The sequence below is a fragment of the Bos taurus genome, chromosome 5 (assembly GCF_002263795.3).
Source record: "Bos taurus isolate L1 Dominette 01449 registration number 42190680 breed Hereford chromosome 5, ARS-UCD2.0, whole genome shotgun sequence".
NCBI classification, from domain to species: domain Eukaryota; kingdom Metazoa; phylum Chordata; class Mammalia; order Artiodactyla; family Bovidae; genus Bos; species Bos taurus.
Genome location: NC_037332.1, coordinates 115,672,114 through 115,684,889, shown reverse-complemented (window position 1 = coordinate 115,684,889; position 12,776 = coordinate 115,672,114).

Sequence of the window (12,776 nt, the reverse complement as noted above, 5' to 3'; positions counted from 1 at the left end):
GGTGGGGGGGGAAGGAGAAGAACTCTGAGGTGTTCTCAATTAGTAATTTTGTAATGACACAGTAACAAAATGACTCCTGAGCTCTCTCTCTTGAGAGGGCCTAGAAGGAATGGCAGCCAGCTGCATGGGACTGACCTAGACCTGAAACTCCACTCCCCAGTGAACGGCACCGGGGACCCTGGACTGAGACAGGGAGAGTCCAGAGGAGCCTAGAAAGTAAAGATGCGCTTGAAAAATGATGGGAAAGGACAGAAGGATCTTGAAAGGGCTTCCAGTGGCCAGATTGGGAGAGGGACTTGAGCACAAAATCAATGATAAAAGCAACACATTTAGTTCATTGGATAAAATACAAATCCATGAGTATTGATACTTTCAAAAGTATTTTAAGACTTTTCTTTTGGGTTGGGGGGTGGCGCTGTGCCACATGTAGGATCTTAGTTCCCTGACCAGGGCTCAAACTTGTACCCCCTGCACTGGAAGCATGGAGCCTTAAACACTGGCCCATCAGGGAAGTCCTAAAAAGTGTTTTAAAGGAGAAGGGAAAATGCTTCTTCAAAGAAGAACACCAGTGAATAAAAGGAGAGGGAATAACAAAACCAAAAATCACTGTTTTACAGCCATCCTGGTAATAAGTGATTCAAGAAAGAATCATCTCAAAAGCTGTTAGGGAATTTCTTGGTGGTTCAGTGGTTAGAACTTTGAGCTCTCATTGTCGAGGGCCCTGGGTTCAATGTCTGGTTAGGGAACTAAGATCCCACAAACTACGCAGCATGGCCAAAAAGAAAAAACAGATGTTAAAACCATAAGGTAAAATATTTTTAGGGAGGAAGAAATCTAAGGACACCAGCTTAGCAAAATAATAAGACCTAATGTCACTAATAAGGCTTCCCTGGTAGCTCAGCTGGTAAAGAATCCACCTGCAATGCAGGAGACCCCAGTTCGATTCCTGGGTTGGGAAGATCCCCTGGAGAAGGGAAAGGCTCCCCACTTCAGTATTCTGGCCTGGAGAATTCCATGGACTGTATAGTCCATGGGGCTGCAAAGAGTTGGACACGACTGATCGACTTTCACTTTCACTAATGCCACCCGTACGGGAGGGACTGACCTCATGTGCTTGCTGGCATCATGGCTCTGGCAAGGGCTCAGCATCAGCTTGGGATTTCCTGACCAAAATGTCCAACTGAAGTCAAATCTACAGCAAACAATCAGACATATTCAAATTGAGGGACTTTCTGCAAACCAACTGGTCTGGATGCTCTGAAAATGTCATAAAAGGCAAAAGCAAAAACTAAACAACAAAGCAGAAGGCTGAGAATTACTGTAGCTTGAAAGAGACACAACAGCTAAGTGAACTGAGTGATCCTTGATGAATTTCCTGAGTAAAAACGAAGACATTCTGGAACTTCCCTGGCAGTTCAGTGGTTAAGGCACCAAGCTCCCACTGCGAGGGGCACGAGCTTCCTGTTGCAGGGGTGTGGGGGGCACGGGTGGGTACGAGGAGCCCACATGCTGAGTGAAGGCGGCAAAACGAAAGCACACACACACACACACACACAAAACCCGAGAAACAAAACAAGCTCTAACGAACACTACGGTAGTTAGCATGACAGAGAAATTCGAGTTACGGAATGTGTATTGGATAATGATATTGATCTGACACTAATTTCCTGGATTGTGGTTCTGTAGAGGGAGACACAGGCTTCCCCAGTAGCTCAGCTGATAAAGAATCTGCCTGCAATGCAGGAGACCCCAGTTTAATTCCTGGGTCAGTAAGATCCTCTGGAGAAGGGATAGGCTACCCACTCCAGTATTCATAGGCTTCCCTGGTAGCTCAGATGGTAAAGAATCTGCCTACAATGCGGGAGACCTGGGTTCGATCCCTGGGTTGGGAAGATCCCCTGGAGGAGGAAATGGCAACCCAGTCCAGTACTCTGGCCTGGAGAAGCCCCATGGACAGAGGAGCCTGGCGGGGTACAGTCCATGGACTCGCAAAGAGTCAGACTTGACTGAGCGACTAAGCACCCAGCACACAGGGAGACACATGCTGGATTCTTGTGGGCAAAGTGTCACAGTATCTGAAACACACATATTTAAGGAGAGAAACAGAAAGTAAGAGACAAAGCTAATGTAGTGTAACGTCAGCAACTGGTCAGTACAGATATTCACTGTACTCTTCTTGAAATACTTTTATAGATTTGAAATTTTTCAAAGTGAAAATGTTGGGAGAAAAAGATTCTCTTCTCGTGGCGCAAACGCATCGTCCCTCTCTGGATGTCTGTTTCTTCTCTGTAAAACAGGGCGGGGGTTTGATGGCCTCTCAGCTCTGACCTGCCAAGAAGAGGAAGAACAGATCCTTATCTCCAGGGAACAGGAAACGCCCCGAGATCAACAACTGTTGAGCAAAGGGTGGGGTGTTCCTCCAGGAATTTTTATGGACTGACATTTCTTGTCCAGCAAAGGTGTGTGGACCGGAGTTTGTCAGAGGCCAGCAGAGCGGAAGTTGAAGGCTCGGCCCAGAAACCCCCGTGAGAAAGAGAGAAGGCCCAGGAACCCACTGCGTTCTCTGAGACACTGCAGTTTCTTACGAGAAAGACAAACCAAGAGTCCTTGGTCTCTTGCCTTGCCCAAATATGGAAAAAATATTTGGGGGAAAAAGTTAAAATAATAATCTGCTAAGGCCCAAAAATGTTCTGCAAAGAAAAAACGTTTTGGATTTATAAACAAGTTTCCACTTCAAAGATGCTGACTTTTGTCTGGCAGACTCTGAAGAGGGAAAAAGTTCAGGAGATTTGAGTCATGGTGGCAGATTTGCCTGGGAGACCCTCGTGCTGATGTCGGTGGAGGGAACCCGGTGACGAAGGGGCCCGGACGCCTGCCCGCATCCTCCTGCTACAGCCCAAGTACCCACGTGGACGTCCCCAGAATTTTTTTTTGGCAAATACCAATTTTTTAAAAATTTCCCCTTTGAAGAGTGAAACATATGGAACCTCTCAGAAAGCAAAAGCACAGTTTGACTGTAAGAGCAATTCAGAGATACTATCCAAACATTTTGTATTAAAAGGGCCTTAGAACTGTTTTACATAATGGAAATCAGTAGTTTTTCAAGAATTTGTCAACATTTTTAAAGTTTTAAACGATCATACCAATTATTTAAAGTATTCTTTATAAAATCTTTCAAGACTAAAAAAAAAAAATCCACTTTTGATCAGGCCAGTTCCAGGACTCCAAGCCTTCTGTCTGACAATTTTTTTACTTCAAGTTTTATTGAGATAATTGGCATACTGTGCTTCCCCAGTGGCTCAGCAGTAAAGACTCTGCCTGCCAATGCAGGAGATGTGGGTTTGATCCCTGAGTCAGGAAGATCCCCTGGAGGAGGGCATGGCAACCCACTCCAGTATTCTTGCCTGGAAAATGCAAATGGGCAGAGGTGCCTGGTGGGCTACAGTCTATGGGGTTGCAAAGAGCCAGGCACGACTTAGCGACTAAACATGCTGTAAGTTACAACCCCAGTACTTATGGATCTTATAACTGGAAGTTGGTAGCTTTTGACTGCCTTCATTCATCCAGCTCCCACTTGCCCTATTTCTCACCTCTGGTAACTACAAATTTGATCTCTTTTTCTATGAGTTTTTTGGTTGTTTGTTTATTTTTTATTTTTTTAAGTATCATTGACTACAGCTCTATGTTAGTTCCACCTGTCTTTGAATCTGTCCGTGTATTGCAATCCATCAGACCATCTTTCTGAACCCTGGCCTAGACTACGTGCTTGCTGGGAGGCCATGGAGCAGGAAGTCGTGTGATGTGAAAGGTTATACAGACCCAGCCCTGCACAGGCCTCCTCTGAATCTCAAACACGGGGAATTTATAAGCTGCAAATTCTTGACCCAGAAATGTTTCTTCAAGGGCCAGAGAGGCCGGAATTGGTTTTCACGACTCTTTCTTTGATGTCAGAGAAGTGGGGGGTCATCCTCACCGCCGCCCCAGCAAGCACTTGGTCTTGGCTGCCTCTGTGGGGTTCTGGAAGACAAGCTTCTCCATGCACGGAGATTCAGTCACTTTCAAAGCAGTTCACCCATTTGCCGCCAGCTCCGAGTGGCTCTCAGCAGCCCCGTCCCTCTCTCCAACTCCATGCCCCCACCTCCAATCCCACAGCCTGCAGAGCATCCCCAGGGGGGCCCCGAAGGGCCATGACTCTGGTCCTCAGAGGCAGTGCCTGTTCTATCCAAAGCTTTAGTTCTCTTTTAGTAAACTGGGAGGACTCAAGGTGCCCCCCAGCATTGCAGAGGCACAAAGTGCCGTCTGGGGCGAACGTGACTGGGGAGCTGGGCGGTGTTGGGGTAGACCCTCCAGCCCTTCGTGCTCAGCCCGGCCTGTCAGGTGAGACCTGCCTCCTCTAGGCCATCGAAGGCCTCCCTTTCGGTCTCACGCACACAGGATCCAACCTTGTGTGTGTGTGTGTTAGTTGCTTCAGTTCAGCTCAGTGGCTCAGTCGTGTCTGACTCTTTGCGACCCCATGGACTGTAGCCTACCAGGCTCCTCCATCCATGGAATTTTCCAGGCAAGAGTACTGGAGTGGGGTGCCATTGCCTTCTCCAGGATCCAGCCTGACTCTACAGGTATTTACTGAGTGCCTAGTATGTGCTGGCACGCCGTCTCCCCCGTGGCTCAATCCATCTCTCCTTGCTGCTCTTGCTACCCTGCCGGCACACAGCGTCACTTTGCTAAAGTGTTAGTCGCTCAGTTGTGTCTGGCTCTGCAACCCCATGGACTGTAGCATCTGTCCATGGAATTCTCCAGGCAACGGCACTGGAGTGGGTTGCTATTTCCTTCTCCATACTTTGCTAAGGCTGCCATAACAAATATCACAGGCTGCGGCTGGGGTGGGGTGCTGGGACTTCAAGGACAGAAACTCAGTTTTGCACAGTTCGGGAGCCTGGAGTCTGCGACCAGGGGCCAGCAGGACTGGCTGCTTCTGAGTCTCTCCGCTCCGCTCGCAGGAGGCCACCTCCTCCCTGCGTCCTCACGCGGCCCCCCTCTGCACATCCAGTCCTAAGCTCCTCTTCTTCTAAGGGTGTCTGTCACGTTGACTTAGGGCCCACCCTAATGACCTCATCTAACCTTACCACCTCTTTAAACGCTCTGCCCAGTTCCAGTCACATTCTGAGATACTGGGGGTTATGTGATATGTGAAAGTTGCTCAGTCGTGCCCGACTCTTTGTGACCCCATGGAATATTCAGTCCGTGGAATTCTCCAGGCCAGAATACTGGAGTGGGGAGCCTTTCCCTTCTCCAGGGGCTCTTCCCAACCCAGGAATCAAACCAGGGTCTCCTGCATTGCAGGTGGATTCTTTACCAACTGAGCTATTAGGACTCCAGTGAATGGTGAGTCCTGTGGCACACACTTGGCTCTGTCTACGCCCTCCTGCCTGGGATAGTAATATAATAACAATTGCCCTCACGTATCAGGGACTCTACTGAGCATTCTAAGCATATTAACTCACTGATCACATCCAGTCTGGGAAGCAGGTACAAATATTACCCCCTGCCCCCATTTCACAGATGATGAAACTGAGGCTCAAAGAGGTTGACTAACTGCTCACTAGACTGTAAGCTCTTTCACTCCAGCACAGTGCCTAATGCTCCTGTGCGGGAGAGATGGACGTGCCCAGTGGCCGCCAGGTAGAAGTAGGGAGCGAATTTTAAAGCCATGCCATCACAGGGCCCCAGCTTTGACGGCCTAACCACTGCACAGGCCCGCCTCCTCCTTCGTCTCCTCTTACTCGGAAACCAGAGTGACATTTCTAAAGTGCAAATCTGATGTCACTGCCTCGTGTAAAACCCTTCTGCGGTTTTGCCCTTGACCCTCCTCAGGATAAAGCCCCTGCTTCTTAACCCGGCCTCCAAGGCCCTTACCTGGCCAGTGAGCTCCCTCCCACCTCTCGGCCTTCCCTCTCCCCCCGCAGTCCAAGCACCAGCCCCACCGGACCCTGGCAAGTCCCCAAGCTCCCCAAGCACTCTCCTGCCCTGTGTGACTCCAAAGATGAGGGCTTTGGCTGTGTTCCCCAACTTTGATATCAACAACTGATGCTTCCTCATCCTCAAGGCTGATCTTAGCTGCTGCCCTCAGATCGCTGTCCAAAGGCCTTTGCACACGCTGTGCCTGCTGCGTGGTCACTGTGCTGCATGCTTCTCCGTGGAGACCTGGCCTGAATCCCTCCTCCTCCAGGAAGTCTTCCTTCCATGGCACGTAGCTACTAGGATGACATCATGCCGGTGGTGTGTCTTGCTCCCTTGAGCCCCAGACTGAGAGCCCCTCCTGGCCTGTGATAGAATCTTCTTTGTTACTCCCGGACCCTGGATGGGGCACATGCCCATCAGTGTTTGATGACTGAATAAGTGAAGGAATTTTCAAATGCACTTCCCTGTACAGCAGAGACTGGTGCAATACTGTCAATGAATTATTGCTGTTGTTTAGTTGCTAAATCGTGTCTGATTCTTTGTGACTCCATGGACTGTAGCCCACCAGGCTCCTCTGTCCATAGGATTCTCCAGGCAAGAATACTGGAGTGGGTTGCCATTTCCTTCTCCAGGGGATCTTCCTGACCCAGGGATTGAACCCTCGTCTGCTGTATTGGCAGGCAGATTCTTCAGCCCTGAGACACCTGGGAAGCCCTTCAATCAACTATTGTTCCATTTAAAAAGAAAGAAAAAGAATAAAGGCAGCAAGAAGGGTGGGGGAAAACCAGAATTTTAAATTCTTCTTACAATTTGGCGTAACCTCGTTTTGCTTTTTATTTAATGAAAATCAAATTTTTAAATGAAAAAAAAAAATTCTTTAATGAATGTAAGCAGAAGAGCGTGGCTCTCCCGAGGTGCTAAGTTCATCTTGGTTCACACCGGACGCCCTTGGGAAGGAGCCGTGGCAACGTGGGGCAGCTGGGGTCAGCGGAGGCAGCGGGGCACTGATGAAGGCTGAGCCACCAGGATGTTGCCGATGGGCGGGGGGTCAGGTGTGGATGAGAGGGGGAACCAAGGGTGGCCTCAGGCGCTGGCGAGTGGGGGCCACTCTCTGGTTGCGGTGAGTGGGCTTCTCACTGTGGTGGCTTCCTGTGGGCCCCAGTAGCTGTGGCGCACGGGCTTAGTTGTTCTGTGACACGTGGAATCTTAGCTCCCAGACCAGAGAGCAAACCCGTGTCCCCTGTATTGGCAGGTGGGTTTTTTTTTTAATTTATTTATTTTAAGTGGAGGCTGATTATTTTGCAATATTGTGGTGCTTTTTGCCATACACTGACATGAATCAGCCTTGGGTGTACATGTGTTCCCCATCCTGATCCCCCTCCCACATCCTTCCCCACCCCATCCCTCAGGGTTGTCCCAGTGCACCAGCCCTGAGCACCCTGTCTCATGCATCAACCCTGGACTGGCGATCTATTTCACATAGGGTAATATACATTTTTCAATGCTATTCTCTCAAATCATCCCACCCTTGCCTTCTCCCACAGAGTCCAAAAGTCTGTTCTTTACATCTGTGTCTCTTTTGCTGTCTCTCACATAGGGTCATCATCGTTACCATCTTTCTAAATTCTATAGATATGCATTAATATACTGCATTGGTGTTTTGCTTTCTGACTTACTTCACTCTGTATAATAGGCTCCAGTTTCATCCAGGCAGGTGAATTCTTAACCCTGGACCACCAGGGAAGCTCTTCAGTTGAGGCTCTTGAGCACAGAGAGGGAAAGTACCTGGGCCAAGGCACTCAGCCCCACAGACACGGAGACAGACTCCGGTCATCCTCCCACCATGGAAGGTTTCTACTTCAAGATCCGTGAGGCCAGTTCCCTGATGAGGGACCCATTCCTGGCCTCCGGGGGGGAGGTTTATAAAGCGAGTGGCCGCTTTTCCCACCCGAGGGTGGCAGGAAGTGGGGGCAGGACTGATTTACACCCTGAGTGTAACCAATGTTGCCCTTCGCTGCCAGCTAGGTGCCCAGTCCCCTGCTGGGCACGGGGGTCTGAGGGCAATCAGCCCCATAGGCCCTGAATGAGCTCCCAGAGCCCTGGTGTCACCAGTCAGTCCTGCGAGGCAGAGGAGGGTCAGGGGAGCTCTGGCACGACCCCGGCCTCCCCCACCGCTGGGGAGAGGTGAGGCTTCTCCAGTTGAGAGGTAGCAGACTGGTTTGTCCGTCCCTGGAATGAAGCCCGGCTTAGACATGAATCTCTGCTTATCTGTGTCATCGGGAGGCTGGGAGGCATGCGGGTCCTGGCCTGCCCAGCCCTGAAAGGCCCCTGTCAGCTCAGAGGAATTGTTTGCTCTCTGTCACAGGGGCCATGGGTGACCCAGTCACCCCGGACTGGCCCCTCACCCTGGCCAACCCTGTGGATCAGAGCCCAGACGGTGAGCGCAGGAGGGGGGGCGCTGGACAGCTCCCAAGGTCAAGTGTGCCCCCCTCATCACTTTCCTGCAGCCCTGCAGGGGCTTGGGGAGGCGGCTGGCCTCACCCCCACTTTACAGTGGAGGAACCAGGGCGTACAGTGCCTTCCCCGTCTCCCGCCTGCACCCCCAGGCTGCTGGCTCTGTGTACACGGTGCCACATGAAGTGTGTGTTTCAGGGGTCCTTGGGGATGGGAGCTATGGATACAGGGGAAGAGGCAGGGCAGCCCCAGGCCCTGCAGAACGTCCGGGCACGGGAGCCTGGACTCCAGGCCTCTGTCTGATTTGACTGCAGCTCACCCACCTCCCCTATCCATCCCAGGACATCCTGGCCAGCTGGGAGGGGCTTGCACATGCATCCAGATCCACCCCCTTGGGGTCTGGTCAGGGGACTACCCAGGTGGTGCCAGTGGTAAAGAACCCGCCTGCCAATGCAAGAGACGTAAGAGATGAGGGTTTGATTCCTGGGTCGGGAAGATCCCCTGGAGGAGGGCGTGGCGGCCCACTCCAGTATTCTTGCCTGGAGAATCCCATGGACAGAGGAGCCTGGCGGTCTATAGTCCATGGGGTCGCAAAGGGTCAGACATGACAGCAAGTAAGTGCGCACACACACATGGGGACACTGAGGAGCAGCTGGGGACCGCCCAGCCTGGCCCCGCAGGGTCGTCTCAGAAGCCCGTGATCTTGCCCCATTTCCACTCCCATCTCCACCAACATGCAGGCACCCAGGCCCCTTCCCTGCGTCTCCCAGAGCAGATGCAAAGCAGCTCTGACTTGACCTTTTCTGATGCTGCCCTTTGGGTACCAGTCCCGGAATCTGAACACCCTGCCAGTAACCTCAGTTCTCAAGTGAGTTCTCTATTTCATGTTCTTCTCCTAACCAACCCTTCAATGGCCACTGCCCTAAACATCTGACAAACTGGGCCACGTGACTCTGTGAATTCCTGGGGGTGGGGGGCTCTTGGACAGTTCCTGCGGACGCTGGGAGGCATTCAGGTTAAACCCCCAGATTCGCTGGGGAAGTTGCAGAGTCAGACACGACTGAGCGGCTAACACTTTCACTGTTTTCCACGGCCTTGGGCATGCTGATTGTAATTTTCACTGTGTCCTATTTGAAAATGATCATAATCTCTTCTTCACGGATCTGCTCTAAGGAATAAATAAGCTAATATATGTAAGAAGGACTCAGGGGTAACGATGAAACGAGACGGTACACATCACGTGCTGTGCTTAGGCGCTCGGTCATGTCCAACTCTTTGCCACCCCATGGACTGTAGCCCGTCAGGCTCCTCTGTCCATGGGGCTTCTCCCCAGGCAAGAATATTGGAGTGGGATGCCATGCTCTCCTCCAGAGGATCTTCCCAACCCAGGGATTGAGCCCAGGTCTACCACACTGCAGGTGGATTCTTTACCATCTGAGCCACGAGGGGAGCCCTACATATCACTAAAGTGAAGTCGCTCAGTCGTGTCCGATTCTTTGCGACCCCGTGGACTGTAGCCTACCAGGATCCCCCGTCCATGGGATTTTCCAGGCAAGAGCACTGGAGTGGGTTTCCATTTCCCTTCCACATATTATGAGTACTTGATAAATAAATCAGTGCGTCCTGGGCATCTCCTGGCTTAGCAGTCTCACTCCAGACAACCCCACTGAGGGGTTTAGAACACCAACAGGAAGGGAACCCATCAGTGCAGCCCCTGGAGGTCAGCAGGGTGCGGGCAAGATGGAAAGACGGAGAGGGAGTTGGGAGGGACACACGGAGAGAATCTGGTCTATGCCTGGTCCATGCCTGATGGCTGAAGGCACCTTGGAGCACTGATACCCCAAGTGTGTCCTCCCCAGATTTTAAGCTCAGCTTATAAGCCTTGCATTCTAAGGCATGATGCTAACAAATGTGAACACTGAGAAAAGATGGTTTTTTTTTTTTTGCTATGGAAAATTTAAAACAAGCACAGAAGTACAGAAAATAGAATGTACTTATCACTTGGCTTCTACAGTGATTAACATTTTGCCAATTTTGTTTCATCCATCCTCTGACTTACAATAATCTTTTTATCAAGGAAAATTGTAACTATATTACAAAAGTCGAACAATGGAACCAGGACTCTCCCACCTTCAACAATTACTCGTTCTTTCATCAGTTACCTGGTCTATACTTGCACCGTGTGCCCCTCCCCTGAAGCGATTATGAAGCAAATCCACATTTATGATTAATGGAAGTTACAAAGTATGGGATTACTCTATCAAGTTCTTGCCGTGAGTTGGAAAATGTCTTCAAACAAATGTATTCCTTATTAATATAATAACTCAATAAATGATAAAAGAACACAGGTCATCTTCCCGGGGATATTTTCTTTCACAGATCTCCATTTCTTTAACGTGATTTTTTAACTTTTTATTTTATATTGGGGTGTAGCCCATTAACAGTGTTGGGATAGTTTCAGGTGGAGAGCAAAGGGACTCAGCTGTACCTGTCCATGTATCCATTCTCCCCGTCCCGGCTGCCACCTAACACTGAGCAGAGTTCCCTGTGCTGTATAACAGGTCCTTGTTGGCTACCCACTTGACTTCTTTATTTAGGTGGGTCGGTTCTTCGTCGCAACGCGGGGTCTCCATCGTTGCCTCGTGCGGGAGCCTTCGCTGTAGCGCAGACTCTCTCTAGCTGTGGTGCTCAGGCTCAGTGGTCCTGGCTCGCAGGCTTAGTTGCTCCGCTGGCATGTGGGACTTGGGTGTTCTCTGACCAGGGATCAAACCCGTGTCCCTTGCATTGCAAGGCAGATTCTTAACCACTGGACCACCAGGGAAGTCCCTCTCCATTTTAAGAACAGCAGTGCGTTCATATGGATCCCAAACTCCTACCTATCCATCCTCCCTCTTCCTTGGGGATATTATGGTAACTTTTTATCTTGTGTATCACTATGGAGTCATGGTATTTCATAGATTCAATGTGTTTTAATTAAGTACACTCTATTTACTTCTTTTAGTGCTCAAATTGCCAGACCTTCAGCCAATGGGAGGCCCTTTAAGTAAGCTCTGTGCCCTCTTGAGACAACTCGAGCGATCCTTAAAAGCTTCCTTGCCCCCACGATGAATCACGATGGCCCAGGTTTACCAGATGGCTCCTGGCCCACTCGTGGGGACAAGGAAGATATGCTTATATCATTGTTAATGATTACTAGTGTAGTTATTTCTGACCATGAGTTTGTGTCAATATTTCCAATGCAGTTCTGACATTAGAGCATTCTCACTTACATTATTTGACTCTATAATTGTTATTTATGTTCTTATCGGAAAATCCCAATTCCTAACACATGAACATATATACTTAGTTGTTTTTGCTTACAATACAATAAAATAAATCCAAAAGAACTCTGCCAGATTCATACTGGGGGGAAAAAAAAGAATACTACAGAATCAAGTCCTGGATTTTATAAGAAGTTCCTTTTTCTGCATCCATTTGTGATGGTTAATTATATGTGTTAACTTGGCTGGACCACAGTGGCCAGATACTTGGTCAAACATTAGATGTTTCCGTGAAAGTGTGTTTTGGATGAGATTAGCATTTAAATTGCATGGACTTTCTTCGCTGTCCACCTGAAACTGTCACAACACTGGTAACTGGCTATACCCCAGTACAGACTAGTTAAAAAAACAAATCGAATGGACTTGAGTAAAGCAGATTCCCTTCTCTAAGGTGGGTGGGCCTCATCCAATCCGTCAAAGGCCTGAACAGAACAAAAGACTGCCCTCCCTCTGCTGAGCAAAGAGGAATTCTGCCTCCAGGTGGCCTCTGGACTTGAGCTGCACTGTTCTGCAGTCTCCAGTGTACCAGCTACCCTGGAGATTTTGGACTTGCCAAGCCTCCAGGGTCACATGAGCCAATTTATTAAAACAAATCAACGTCCCAGCCAACCACTAACCAGGTCCAACCCTGTTTAGCTTCTGCAGTAATTAACATGCATTGCAGCTCAGCTATACTTCAATAAATAAACTAAGCTAAATTAAACAATAAAACAAAACAAACTCTCTCTCCATACACACGCACACACACACACACACACACACACACACACACACAGGGCTGGTTCTCTTTCTCTGGAGACCCCCAGTGGAGTCCAGAAATGACAATATACATCCTACAATGCACAGGGCAGCCCCACACAGAATGACCCAGCCCCGAAGACCACTCGGCAGAGTTGGAGAAACTAAGGCATGGGTGGGGTGGGGGCCCGGACCTCCACCACCAAGCACCCAGGAAAGCTGCGTGGGTCTCCCAGCTCCCGTATTTATCCACCTGAAAACCATTTCTCTAGGTTAGGAGTGACCCAGGCCCATCCCAGCCTGAAG